Below are 13,099 nucleotides of genomic sequence, written 5' to 3' on the forward strand. Positions count from 1 at the left end.
TTTTCGGCGACTTCGTCAATTTGCATTATTTTCTCTTTACGAGTTCTCATTGATTCGGCGAGCTGCATCGCTTCAGTGCGACCTTCGGCGATCCTCGAGTTCCGCGTGAGTACCTCTTGGCCGTGACTTCCGGGCGTATCGCTGTTGTCAGGACCAAAGTGCTCGTATCTTCATCCTTGTCGATTAACAGGTCAAATCGACTGGCACGCCTTGGATATCGATTCGGGTATTAGCCCTTTAGGTTTGTAGATCCACTTTTGCATCAACACATCTTTTGGCACGCCCGGTGGGACAAACCAATCCGATCAATATGTTCAATTCCGAGATCGATGCGGGGAACATTATCGCGGTATCAGAAGAAGATCTTAAGGAAGAGCAGAGGCAGGCTATGGAAAAGGCCATAGAAGAATACATGCAGCTTTGTCTGAAATCGTTTAGCCTGAACAAGAGTGGACAAGTCATCCAGAAGCAAGATTTGCCGTTGCCTCGGTAGGTTACCTTTGACTCCAATCCTGGTAAACTTCAAGAGATGGTTAATTCTGCAGTAAATCATGCTTTGATTAATCATTCCAATGTGTTGTCCAATACTGTTCATAATGCTGTGGTTCGAACTCTCAAAGAAGGACAAGTGTCACCGCATTATGTTGGGCCTGCCTATCACCAACTAGAGCCGGCATCTGTCAATACTCCATCGGCTCCCTCGGCCATTGTGGGTACAGAAGTTACTTCTTCTCCAGTATCGGCAGGCTTACCTAATATTCAATCTACACCGATACGATCAGATCCGGTACTACCAGGAGGACAAATTCAGCTTAGTACAGATCTATCGGCATCAGCTATGTCAGGCCCTGTGTCTCAGAATAGCCAGATTCCTACTAATTGGTGGGGATATGGTATGCCTCCGGAGTCATCTGCTTTCAATCCTGGATTACCTCAAGTGTTTGACGTAGTAGGAAAAGCTCCTATACCATCGGCTGTTTCACCGATGGCCCAAGTGCCTCAATATGCCACAGCAACTACTGTGCAACCAACTCCAGGGGGTTTCCAGATGCCTTTGGTTCAAATGCCCAGTTCAAATCCATCGGCAAGCTTACTGCCGATGTAGCAGAAAGCCCCTGTTATGAGTCAAACTGGGGTTCAGTTTATGCCTCAAGCTGGTTATAATTATCCAACAATGTCAGCAAATTACCAGCCATCGGTAAGTTTTGTACCGATGGGTTCTAATAATGGTTGGTCAGGACAGTTACCTGTTCAACATACAGTTCAGCAAAATCAACAGATTGTAGAGATTCAACAGGGTTATATGCAAGCTGGTGTCCAGAATCAAGCATCGGTAGCACAGCCGATGAATCCTTTCCAACAGGTTAATGGACCACAAGTAACGGCGAATATGCCAATTGCTGGAGATCGTGGGCCACAAAGATATGTGGAGGGATATCAGCAGGCACTTCCTGTAGAAATTCAGCCAGTTCGTCATCAGGAGGCTGATGCTTTTTGGACCGATAGGATAGCAGAAATTATGAAGGATCAGTTTGGGATAAAGCCCAAGGTCAATACTTATTCTTATCGGACTCCATATCCTCCTGCATATGATTTAATTCCTCTCCCAAATCGGTACAAGGTACCAGATTTCACTAAATTCTCCGGGCAAGATGACACATCAACAATGGAACACGTCAATCGCTTCATTATTCAATGTGGAGAGGCAGCTAGCAGGGATGAATTAAGAGTTTGATTATTTTCATCATATTTGTCTGGATCGGCATTTACGTGGTTCATTTCATTACCACCAAATTCTATTATTACCTGGGCTGATCTAGAAAAACAATTTCATAAGTATTTCTTTGCTGGAATCCATGAAAAGAAGCTTACTGATTTAGTAAAATTGAGACAGTGCAATGATGAATCGGTAGAGAGCTTTGTGCAAAGACTACGAGATGTAAAAAATAAGTGCTACAGTCTAGTGCTGGATGATCGGCAGCTTGCCGATCTGGCTTTCCAAGGGTTATTGCCACATCTTAAAGACAGATATGCTTCTCAGGAGTTTGAAAGCCTCAGTCATCTTGTGCAAAGGATCTCTGATCAAGATACTAGGGTTTTTGAACCTAAAAAGAATTGGAGTAAAAAGGTATCATTTGTTGAAGAAGTAGGAGATTCTGATTCTGATGAAGAACCAGTTATCGGCTTAGCTGAGTGGGTTAAGAATAAAAAGCCGATATCTTGTCCCTTTGGTCAAAAAGAGCCAGAAAAGTTTACCTTTGATATCACCAAGGCCGACAAAATATTTGATCTTCTGCTTCAAGAGGGCCAAATTAAGCTGTCACCTAATCATGTGATCCCATCAGCAGAAGAGTTGAAGAAGATCTTGTACTGCAAATAGCACAATGCAACTTCACACAGTACAAATGAGTGCAAGGTGTTCAAGCAACAGGTACAATCGGCTATTGAATCTGGGAGAATTAAGTTTGGTACTTCCAATGCCCAAAGGCCGATGAAAATTGATCAACACCCTTTTCCAGCAAATACGTTGGAGGCCAAAGGGAAGACCAAGGTATTGACGTCCGAGGCTGCTGAGAAAAACGCATCAGTGGATCCCCAACATCGGATAACTACCGATGATGCAAAAAGTAAGGGTTTGCTGGGAGAAAGCAGTAGTTCCAAAAAACCTCCTCGACCTGGCATTGTGATTACTCATCGAAGGCAGCAGGAGGGTTGGCGTCAGCGTAATGATCGATATCAACAACAGCAAGAAGAAAGACGTCGGGAAGAATGGCATTGGCATAAAGATCATTGGAGGTGCCCGTTTTTTATCCATTGCTGGGAAGAAGGTATTAAATTGCCAACTGTTGAAAATTGCCCTGAGTACAATGGTTATTATGGGGTCAATCGGTCAGAAAGAAGATTTCAACCTGGCAATCAGGGTTTATTTATCAATGAGCCGATCAGAAGCAGAGCATCAGTGCATGATCGGCTAGGGGGCAGACTTAGTGTACATGAAAGGCTTGGTAAACGCGCTGGATATTTTCCAAGGAATCAAGAGGAGCTTGAGGAAATGGCAAATGCAAGAGTTCCCGATGAGGAAATATTCTACAGGGACCCTAATATACGCCGTGTAGAATCGACTAGGACCTGTTATCAGCCGGTTTGGAAAACCAAGTTTCCTCGATGGTGCCCGGAGGGTCTAACAAAGACACAGAGAAGGAGGATACAACGTGAGCGTCAGGAGGATTTATACCAAGAGGAAAATTCCTCCAATGAGAGGTCCGATCATCAGCAGTGGCAGGTAAAACACAAAATTAAGGGTCCATCGGCAAATGTTAATATGGTATTCATGTTGTCGATGGAATTTTTGGCACTATCTAATAATGAGGAAGAAGTTGTTCTCTCTGATCAAGTAGCTCAGTTGACACTAGATCCAATGATGGTTGTTTTTGAGAAACCTATCGATGACGAGAGACAGCATCTTAAGGCTTTGTTTGTGAAGGGCAGAGTTGATGGGCAGCCTGTGTCTAAGGTACTTATTGATGGAGGGGCTGCGATTAATATTATGCCTTATGTGATGTATCGAAAACTTGGTAAGGGAGATCAAGACTTGACCAAAACCGATATGATGCTGAAAGATTTTGAAGGCAATGTGTCACCGGCTAAAGGGGCAGTATGCGTTGAATTGACCATCGGCAGCAAAACCTTGCCGACGACGTTCTTTGTTATTAACGGCAAGGGTGCGTATAATCTGCTTCTAGGGAGGGATTGGATTCATGCTAATTGTTGTGTTCCTTCTACAATGCATCAATGCCTCGTACAGTGGATTGGGGATAAGATTGAGGTTGTCCCTGGTGATTCTTCTTATATCATCGCATCGGCAGAGTCAGATACTTATGAGCGAACTAAATGCATATCAGGAGAAGCTTGGGAAAAAGAGTTCCTTAGAGTTGCTGATTATGAAATTCCACCGATCCAAGCAGTCGGTTCTGAAGAAGAGTTTTAATGGATAGGTTTGCCAATGATGGAAAATTAGGTCAAGGGTTCACATTGGCAGATGATTTAGTAGAAGTAGATATCGGTGATGGCGATAGGCCAAGACCTACTTTTATTAGTGCTAAGTTAGATTCCAAGTGTAAGCAGCAAATAATTGATGTGTTAAAAGAGTATAAAGATTGTTTTGCTTGGGATTATACTGAGATGCCTGGGTTAGACCGATCGGTAGTTGAACATCGGTTACCTATCAAATCTGGATTTCGGCCACATCAGTAGCCAGCGCGCCGATGCAACCCTAATATACTTCCTGATATTAAGGCCGAAATAACTAAATTAATTGAGGCAAAGTTTATTCGGCAGTGTCGATATGCAGAGTGGATCTCTAATGTGGTTCCTGTTTATAAGAAGAATGGAAAGCTTCGTGTTTGTATTGATTTCAGGAATCTCAATAAAGCCACACCGATGGATGGCTATCCAATGCCGATTGCTGATTTGTTGATTGATGCTGCAGCCGGACATCAAATTATCAGCTTCATGGATGGTAATGCAGGCTACAATCAAATATTCATGGCTGAAGAAGATATTCCCAAGACTGCTTTCAGATGTCCAGGTCATGTGGGGTTGTTTGAGTGGATAGTTATGACGTTTGGTTTGAAAAATGCCGGCGCTACTTATCAGAGAGCTATGAACTTTATTTTTCATGAATACATCGGCACATTAGTAGAGATCTACATTGATGATGTGGTGATTAAGTCTGGAGATATCACAAAACATCTAGCCGATCTACGAAAGATACTGGAGTGTATAAGGAAGCATGGATTGAAGATGAATCCTAATAAATATGCATTTGGTGTATCGGTAGGTCAATTCTTGGGTTTTATGGTGCATCAGCGGGGCATCGAAATCAGTAGGAAGTCTATTGATGCAATTAACAAGGTGGTTGCTCTTGCCAATAAGACTGAATTGCAATCTTTGATCGGTAAGATTAATTTCATTAGAAGATTCATATCTAGTCTGTCGGGTAGATCAAGGCTTTCAGTCCATTACTTAAATTGAAGGCCGATCAGGAATTTGTATGGGGAGCTGAGCAGCAGTTAGCCCTCGATGAAATTAAGAAATATTTAACAAATCCTCCAGTGCTAGTTCCACCTCAACACGGGAAGCCTTTCAGGTTGTATTTGTCAGCTGATGATACTGTTATTGGTTCAGCTCTTATTCAAGAATTTGAAGGGAAAGAACATGTTATTTATTATCTGAGCAGAAGATTAGTGGATGCTGAGACAAGGTATTCGGCCGTCGAAAAATTATGTCTATGTTTATACTTTTCTTGTGTCAAATTGAGACATTATTTGTTATCTGCTGAATGTACGGTCATATGCAAAGACGACGTAGTCAAGTACATGCTGTCAATGCCGATATTAAGTGGTAGAATCGGCAAGTGGATTTTAGCATTATCAGAATTTGAACTACGTTACGAATCGACCAAGGTAGTTAAGGGGCAAGTTATGGCTGATTTCGTTACTCAGCATTGTAATATAGTGGACTCTCTGGAGATTGCCCCTTGGACACTTTTCTTCGATGGTTCCACATGCGGTGAAGGAGCAGGTATCGGCATTGTGTTGATTTCACCTCAAGGAAGGAAGTATGAGTTTTCATTGCCGATTGTTGCTACATCGACAAACAATCAGGCTGAATACCAAGCCTTGATAAAAGGGTTAGAATTACTGAAGGAGATACGTGCCGATGCTGTTGAAATCTTTGGTGATTCTATGCTAGTTATAAATCAATTGACTGGAATTTATGAATGCCGAAGTGAAGCTTTGATTTCGTATTATGAAAGATGTTTGCAATTGTTGAAAGGATTTAGAGATTTTCGTCTTGAACATATCTCTCGGTTGCATAATGAGGAAGCTAATCGACTAGCTCAGTATGCTTCAGGGTATCAGCCTATTCAGGAAGTGCTAACATCGGTAGTTGATACCGATGACTGGAGGAAGGAGGTTGTCGATTATTTAAAGGATCCATATAGAAAGGTTGAGAGACGTATAAGGTTCCAAGCTACTAAGTATGTGCTCCTCGATGATGAATTATATTATCAAACTATAGATGGAGTTTTACTTAGATGTGTTAGCAGTGATGAATCGAAAAGCTTGATGGGTGAAATTCATGAAGGAGTGTGTGGGGCGCATCAATCGGCTTTCAAGATGAAGTGGATGATCAGAAGGAATGGGTACTATTGGCCGACTATTCTTGAAGATTGTTTTAAATATTTTAAAGGATGTCAGGGGTGTCAAAAGTTTGGTAATATTCAAAGAGCGCCTGCATCGGCTATGAACCCTATAATCAAACCGTGGCCATTCCGGGGATGGGCTATTGATCTCATTGGTCAGATTTATCCGCCATCGAGTAAAGGACATAAATTTATTCTGGTTGCTACCGATTATTTCACAAAATGGGTTGAGGCAATTCCTTTAAAAAAGGTGACATCGGTTAATATGATTGATTTTGTGAAAGAGCATATTGTCTACCGATTTGGTATTCCTCAGACTATCACTACCGATCAGGGCACTATGTTTATATCAGGAGAATTTGATGAGTTTGTTGTAGGTATGGGAATTAAAGTTTTAAATTCTTCTCCATATTATGCTCAAGCTAATGGTCAAGCTGAGGCTTCTAACAAAGGGATCATCAAACTCATTAAGCGCAAAATTAAAGAAAATCCTAGGAGGTGGCATACAGTATTAAATGAAGCCTTGTGGTCATATCGGATGTCATGTCATGGTGCGACCAAAGTAACGCCTTATCAGTTAGTATATGGACACGATGCAGTATTGCCTTGGGAAATTAAAATTGGCTCTAGGCGAATACGTTCTCAAAATCAGCTGACAGCCGATGATTATAATACCCTTATGAAGGATGAGTTGGAAGATATGGTGGGTCATCGGTTAAGGGCTTTAGTTAGCATCGAAGAAAATAAGAAAAGAGTAGCCAGATGGTATGACAAGAAGGTGAAGATAAAGGAGTTTGCCGATGGAGATCTGGTCTGGAAATTGGTTTTACCGATTGGGACTAAAAGTTCAAAGTTTGGAAAGTGGTCTCCTAATTGGGAAGGTCCATATCGGATAAATCAGTCTGTTCCTGGTAACGCATATATTCTAGAAACCCTCGAAGGGGTTGTGTTTCCTAGAGCATTAAATGGAAAATATTTAAAGAAATATTACCCTAGTATCTGGATGGATGCATAAAAGTATAAGTGCCGATAACAGTCCTATCGGCTAGAATTATGCAAGGATGTCAATGTCTCATAAAGTGCCGATACAATAAACAAGATTACAAGTTCAACAAGGATTGGATAGCTAATATCGCACGCAGGCGAATCTGCTCGGCTTCCTCCATTTCTTTGATATCGTCATCGACAGTACCCTCCATAGGCTTGAGTTTTTTCTTCATGGCCAAAGCTTTGCGAGCCTGGATATCTCTTTCTTGCTGAAGGGCTTTGATGGCATTGGGTAGCTGGCTTTCTTTTTGTTGAGCATGAGTTAAGGCTACATCGACTTCCTTCAATTCAGCCAATAGAGCCATCTTCCTTGCTGATAAATCCAAGATTTTCTGCTTATGTTCAGCACCCGAAGTCTGCAAGTTGCCGATGCCCTTGTGCTTCTCATCGGCAATTTGTTTCAGTTGTAGCATCTCTTCTTTGAGTTGAGCCTGAGCTGCTCTATCGGCAATACGTTGAGCAGCCCGTTGATATTGTAGTTGGCGACTCTCTAAATGGGCTGCTGGGAAGAGTACTTCTTCAACATCGGCAGGGACCTGGCCACGGATTGTTTTGAAAATTGCCTTTGCGGGGTCCGAGTCATCTACCAGTTGGGCGGTATCCTGCTATAGCAAGTTCAGGAGAGCTTCCAACCTGGACTTAGTTTCTGCCAATATTGTTCCTAGTGCAAGGGAAGAACTTGTTTCCTCTCCATCATCGTCAGAGACGTCAATAGCGAAGGAGAATAGGCTGTTTGGGGAGTCTTGTTCCTGAGGAAAAGGAAAGGAGGTCAGTTAAGGATAAGTATGAGTATTGTAAATCAGCTAGGTTAATCGGTTTACCTGTTTCAAGGCGATTTCCTGTGCTTGACTAGAGGAAGCAACCTGGAGTATGTCGTGTGGGGGATCGGTTGAGCTTGCCGATGGGATATACTCTGTGACTTCATCGGTGGTTGGCTCTTGAGGTATGATGACCGATGACATTGGGGCAGATGTAGGGATCGGCATGGACCTTTGTCGTTTTGGCTGTGCTTCAGCATCTGTTAAAGCTTTGCGCTTTGCTTGGGCATCGGCAACGATTGGCTGGAGGGCATCGGCACTTGTTGATTGTGAAGCTTGGACATCTGGTACGCTTGCCGATGTACCCAATTGTTGCTGCAAAACAAGTGTAAGGTATGATATTTAACAGATAAAATGTAAAGTTAAGAAAATACCTCTGAAGGTTCGTCAAAAGAAGTGGTGCTTGATATCGGAGGAATTGCCGATGACGATCCAGCAGCAGCTCTTACCCCCTGGTGATTAATGTTAATATAGTTTGTGATCGGCATGAGTAGAAATAAACAAGGTTGTTACCTTGAATGCCTTGACCAAGGTTGTAGCAGCAGCCGATGGAGTGGCCCTGGCTGTAGCCAATTTGGACTTGGAGGTGATGGTCTTGGTACGGATCTTCTGGTGAGTCAAAGCGGCTAAGGTGGGAGCGTTGTAGCCGATCGGTGATATCGAGGAAATAGGCCGAAGATCGAAGGGTTTCCCACTTTTGCTCATAGTTGGTGCTGGGTTGTTAACCTGTCACGAGAGAGTTAGTTACCGATATATGAAAGGAAAAAGCGGAAGGGAGCTAAAAGGAACTTACTGCGTCATCGGGAATGGCGTATTCAGGGTCGATCATGTGCCGATATGTGTGAACAGATGTTGCAAACAGTTGTTCCTTCCACTCTCGCCACCATTGCTTATATGACTCGGTGATGAAAGATACTGGCGTCCAGGTGGATATATCAACATCTGTAGTATCGGTATCGGGGGAGAGTTGTACTACCTTGTTCCAATCTGTTCCGCAGGTAATTGTTTCCCTGGGTTTGATCATATCGGCAAAGCAAAGTTTGATTGGCAGTTGCCCAAAAGCCAATTGACGGGATACTGCCGATGGGTTGTAAAATTCATACGTAATGCTGGTGTTTTTCTGCTACCAAATGTATTTACTGGGATTACCCTGGGAGTAATGATGGCCATCATGAGTTCCTTATCCTGATTCAGAGTGTCATCGGCAAAGTTGAAAAGAAGGGGGAATCTGTTTTCTTCGTCAATATAAGGTACCCAGGCCCTATGATCACGAGAAAGACCATTGTAGAGGCTCTGGAAGAATCTACCGATCTGGTCTTCATTGGCCTCTGTTCCAGGAAGGACAATTATGGCTTCACCAAAATTGAGGGGTGAGCGTGTTGCTGATTCATCATCCCCAAGCACATGGTCTTCAGCAATTTCTCGTGGGAATTGTTGGGCAAAAAAGTCCCATTGCAGACGTTTGTGCATATGGGCATTCAGCCACATGTTGATAAACCACCACGGGCCTCCTAGGTTGCCGATGGGTTCGCCAAGCAAAAGTTTCTGAGACACTTGATGAAGAAGATGATAAGTGGAGCTCAGAAGGTATCGGCCAAGAGGAAACCTTACACCATTAGCCAAAAGTTCAGCTGCGGGGAGGAAGGTGTTGGTTGGTCCTACTAATCGACCATAGAAGATAAATTTTTCTAACCACATATTCAAGAATGTGGCATGTTCCCTCTGGTTAAGTGTCCTAGTCTTCTGGTATTCTTGAATGTATCCCGTCCAACCGCCGATGTTGCAGGTATTCACCCTATATTCAGATTTTCTACCATAAATGGAGCCTTCATCGGCAGTTGAAATATCCAAGCCAGTGAGCATGTGGACATCGGCAAGTGTAGGAGTAGCTGGGCCATGTCCAAACATAAAAGTGTTTGTTGTGTCTGACCAGAAGTAAGCAGCTGCAATCATCATCGATTCATTCTTCTGCATATCGGCAATAGATAACCTAATGCATTGGTCTAACTTCCGTTCTGCCCAGTATACTTGCATCGATCTATTAACCCTCAAGTACCAATCTTTCCACCCTTTGGTGGTTTTGGGCCAAGATCGAAATGTGTCTTTCCATAAATTCAGAGAGAAATTTTGGGCTCTAAAGGGGATTCTGTTAACCTCTGCATTAATCAGATCGGTTGGATCTGGGTTGCCCATTGGTCCTAGGCATTGGACATGCGGCTGATCGGTTGGAATAACTAATTTGTTGCGCAGTTCCTAAGTTTGAAGGATCCGGAGAACAAAAGAAAGAAATCACCAACTGTATGGATTTGCAAAAACTAGGGGAATCAAAGTAAAGGTAATGGAAGTGGAGCGAACCGCGGGGACGTCGAAGTTGATTGCCATTATCTTGAGGAAGATGAGGGCACGAGCCGGAGACTTGAGGTAACGCTGGAGAAGGGTTCTTGTTGGTTGAGGTCGTGCAGTGGTTCGTCGGAGTCGCCGCCGAAAAGAGAAAATGTCAAAGATTGGAGTATGAGGGTAGAAGACGAGTGTTCCGGAGGAATCTATTTATAAGCCGCTTGGAGTAGGGGTATTTTGGACTTATCTCTATGCCGCGCGCATGTAGGTCGAAGTGGTTCAGATGGATATGGTAACTGTTCGCACGATAATCAGGGGATTGTACAGGTGGGTTGATGGCAAGTAATCATGACTTGGAAGAGATATCGGTACAGGATATTTTAATTCTGAAAATGACAGCATTATCATGTTAAGATCTTGCCGATGGGTTATTGTTTCGGTATCTTAACCATAATCAAGGCAAGAGTGGTTGGCGATTGTGCGATATTTACTGAAGTGCGTGAATCAGGTTTAGATTTGATTGGATTTGATAACAGATTAGGTTTTGGCTTGGAGAATGAGTTACGGTAATCTGGAGTAAATTTCGGAGCATTAGTGGTTTTATACTCTGAAATTGGGGGGCATGTGTTGACATCGTTTTTTGCACGTGTCAAAATGATCGGAGTGGACTAATCGGCAAGGGGAAAGTTACTGTATACTTGATAGCCGATGAAAGCCAGCTTGTAAAGATGGTTGCCGATAGCAAGTGATGGTCGATGGAGAGGTTGATTTAGACTCGGGCGTTGCCGATGAGGTTGAAGGTGTCATTGTGGATGCCGATGAAGGGAGGCTTGAAGACTACTGCCGATGAAACAGGGAGTATACCGATGAAGGAAGACTTGAGGACTACTGCCGATGAAACAAGGAGTATGCTGATGAAGGAAGACTTGAGGACTACTGCCGATGAAACAGGGGGTATGCCGATGGGAAGGAGGACGGTGAGATTTCCATCGTAATTGAGGCGGACAGGGAAATAGATAGGAGTTGATTTCCTTTTCTATATTTGTTAGAGTATGATTCATGTAAGAGTCACATGTTTCCTTAGATATGGGCTTGGTGTCCTAGTTGTGTTTGGTTGTGTCTCTTTAGATCAGGGTATAAATATGGAGTGAGAGGCAATGTAATTAGATATATCAATCAATATCAAAACCAATTTTTACTCCTATTTGCATCTACTTACTTTTCGGCGACTTCGTCAATTTGCATTATTTTCTCTTTACGAGTTCTCATTGATTCGGCGAGCTGCATCGCTTCAGTGCGACCTTCGGCGATCCTCGAGTTCCGTGTGAGTACCTCTTGGCTGTGACTTCCAGGCGTATCGCTGTTGTCAGGACCAAAGTGCTCGTATCTTCATCCTTGTCGATTAACAGGTCAAATCGACTGGCACGCCTTGGATATCGATTCGGGTATTAGCCCTTTGTGTTTGTAGATCCACTTTTGCATCAACAACTTCCTACAAGCTGCGGCAGCCGCCCGATCCGCCTGGGCCTCAAGTCCTTCGGCCTTGAAATATTTCTGCATACAAAACCGATGTATCCATTCATTATTTCGATAAAAGATTTAACCAATGAATGCGATGTATTAAGCAATGTTGTGCGAGAGAGACTTACCCAAAACTCCGCCAATACTCGCTCCTGCTTGTTGCAGTAAGTGTCATCCATGACCAGCGCGTACCTATCCCAGTTGGAGGCCGGCTCCCGCACCACCGGCTCTTCGGACAATTGCACAATGCCGGGGTACTATTTCCTGCACAAAAACACCAAGGATGCTCACGGGGGTGCGTGCTAGAGTACCCGACAAAACCAACCAGGCCCTGCACAAGTGATTAAGAAAATTTATCAGTTTCTCTTAAGATTTCCAACATATCTTATGAAGTAGTTGCGATAACATCCATAGTTACTTACCTCTTTGCCATAGGCCGAATCACTAAGCGGTTGTGAGGAAGCGGAACTAGAGGGAGGCTCGTGGGACCTCGCTCGTAGAGAGTCCGGGTAGCGGTACCCTCTCCCTCACCCTCGAGCGCCTCGCCTCCCTCGCCCTCGAGCGCCTCACCTCCCTCACCCTCGAGCGCCTTGTCTCCCTCACCCGTCTGCTGACCCCTCTCGTCCTCCGATGAGGACGAGGCCATGGCCGTCACGTGCTCCTCCTCTAGCACCTCGTCACGTGTCGAGGGAGGAGACCGCTGCCTCCTGCGGCGGCTGCCCCTGGTCCTCCTCTCGTCACCTCCTACGGACGCTACCCCGGACGATGACCCCTCACCTCAAAGGAGAGGGCGGTCTCTCCCGTAAACTGAGGGCGTGTCACGGCGTGGATGTCTGCTCGCCATCTTTATCCAATCACCTGCAATCACAAAGAATGAACAAGACTAATTAGTACATATATTAGAAATAGATTCAAAATATATAAACAAAACACAAATTAAAAAACCATAGTATTACATGTATTAGGAATAATCTTCATGATTGGGATCATAGGTCTCATCATCACTGTCAAAATTGTCCAAATGGGCAACACTATCCGAAGGTTCTATGTTGTCATCGTCGTCATTGCCTAGAAGTAATCGCTCAAGCATTGCTATGTCCTTGGCATTTACCACCACATCTCCATCGACCTCGTCATCAACCGTTTCGTTGTCTACTTCCATTTCGAT

General features: G+C 43.8%; 1 long non-coding RNA gene across 1 annotated transcript; it reads right to left on the reverse strand.

The window, feature by feature from the left end:
• Nucleotides 1–8,447: 8,447 nt before the first annotated feature.
• On the reverse strand, nt 8,448–8,982 carry LOC136551382 (uncharacterized). The gene is made up of 3 exons (XR_010782542.1): nt 8,867–8,982; nt 8,587–8,799; nt 8,448–8,525 (listed from the first exon to the last, which is right to left on the reverse strand). It is a non-coding gene; the product is annotated as an uncharacterized lncRNA (long non-coding RNA).
• Nucleotides 8,983–13,099: the final 4,117 nt, after the last annotated feature.

Source organism: Miscanthus floridulus, chromosome 4 (assembly GCF_019320115.1).
Source record: "Miscanthus floridulus cultivar M001 chromosome 4, ASM1932011v1, whole genome shotgun sequence".
Taxonomy (NCBI): domain Eukaryota; kingdom Viridiplantae; phylum Streptophyta; class Magnoliopsida; order Poales; family Poaceae; genus Miscanthus; species Miscanthus floridulus.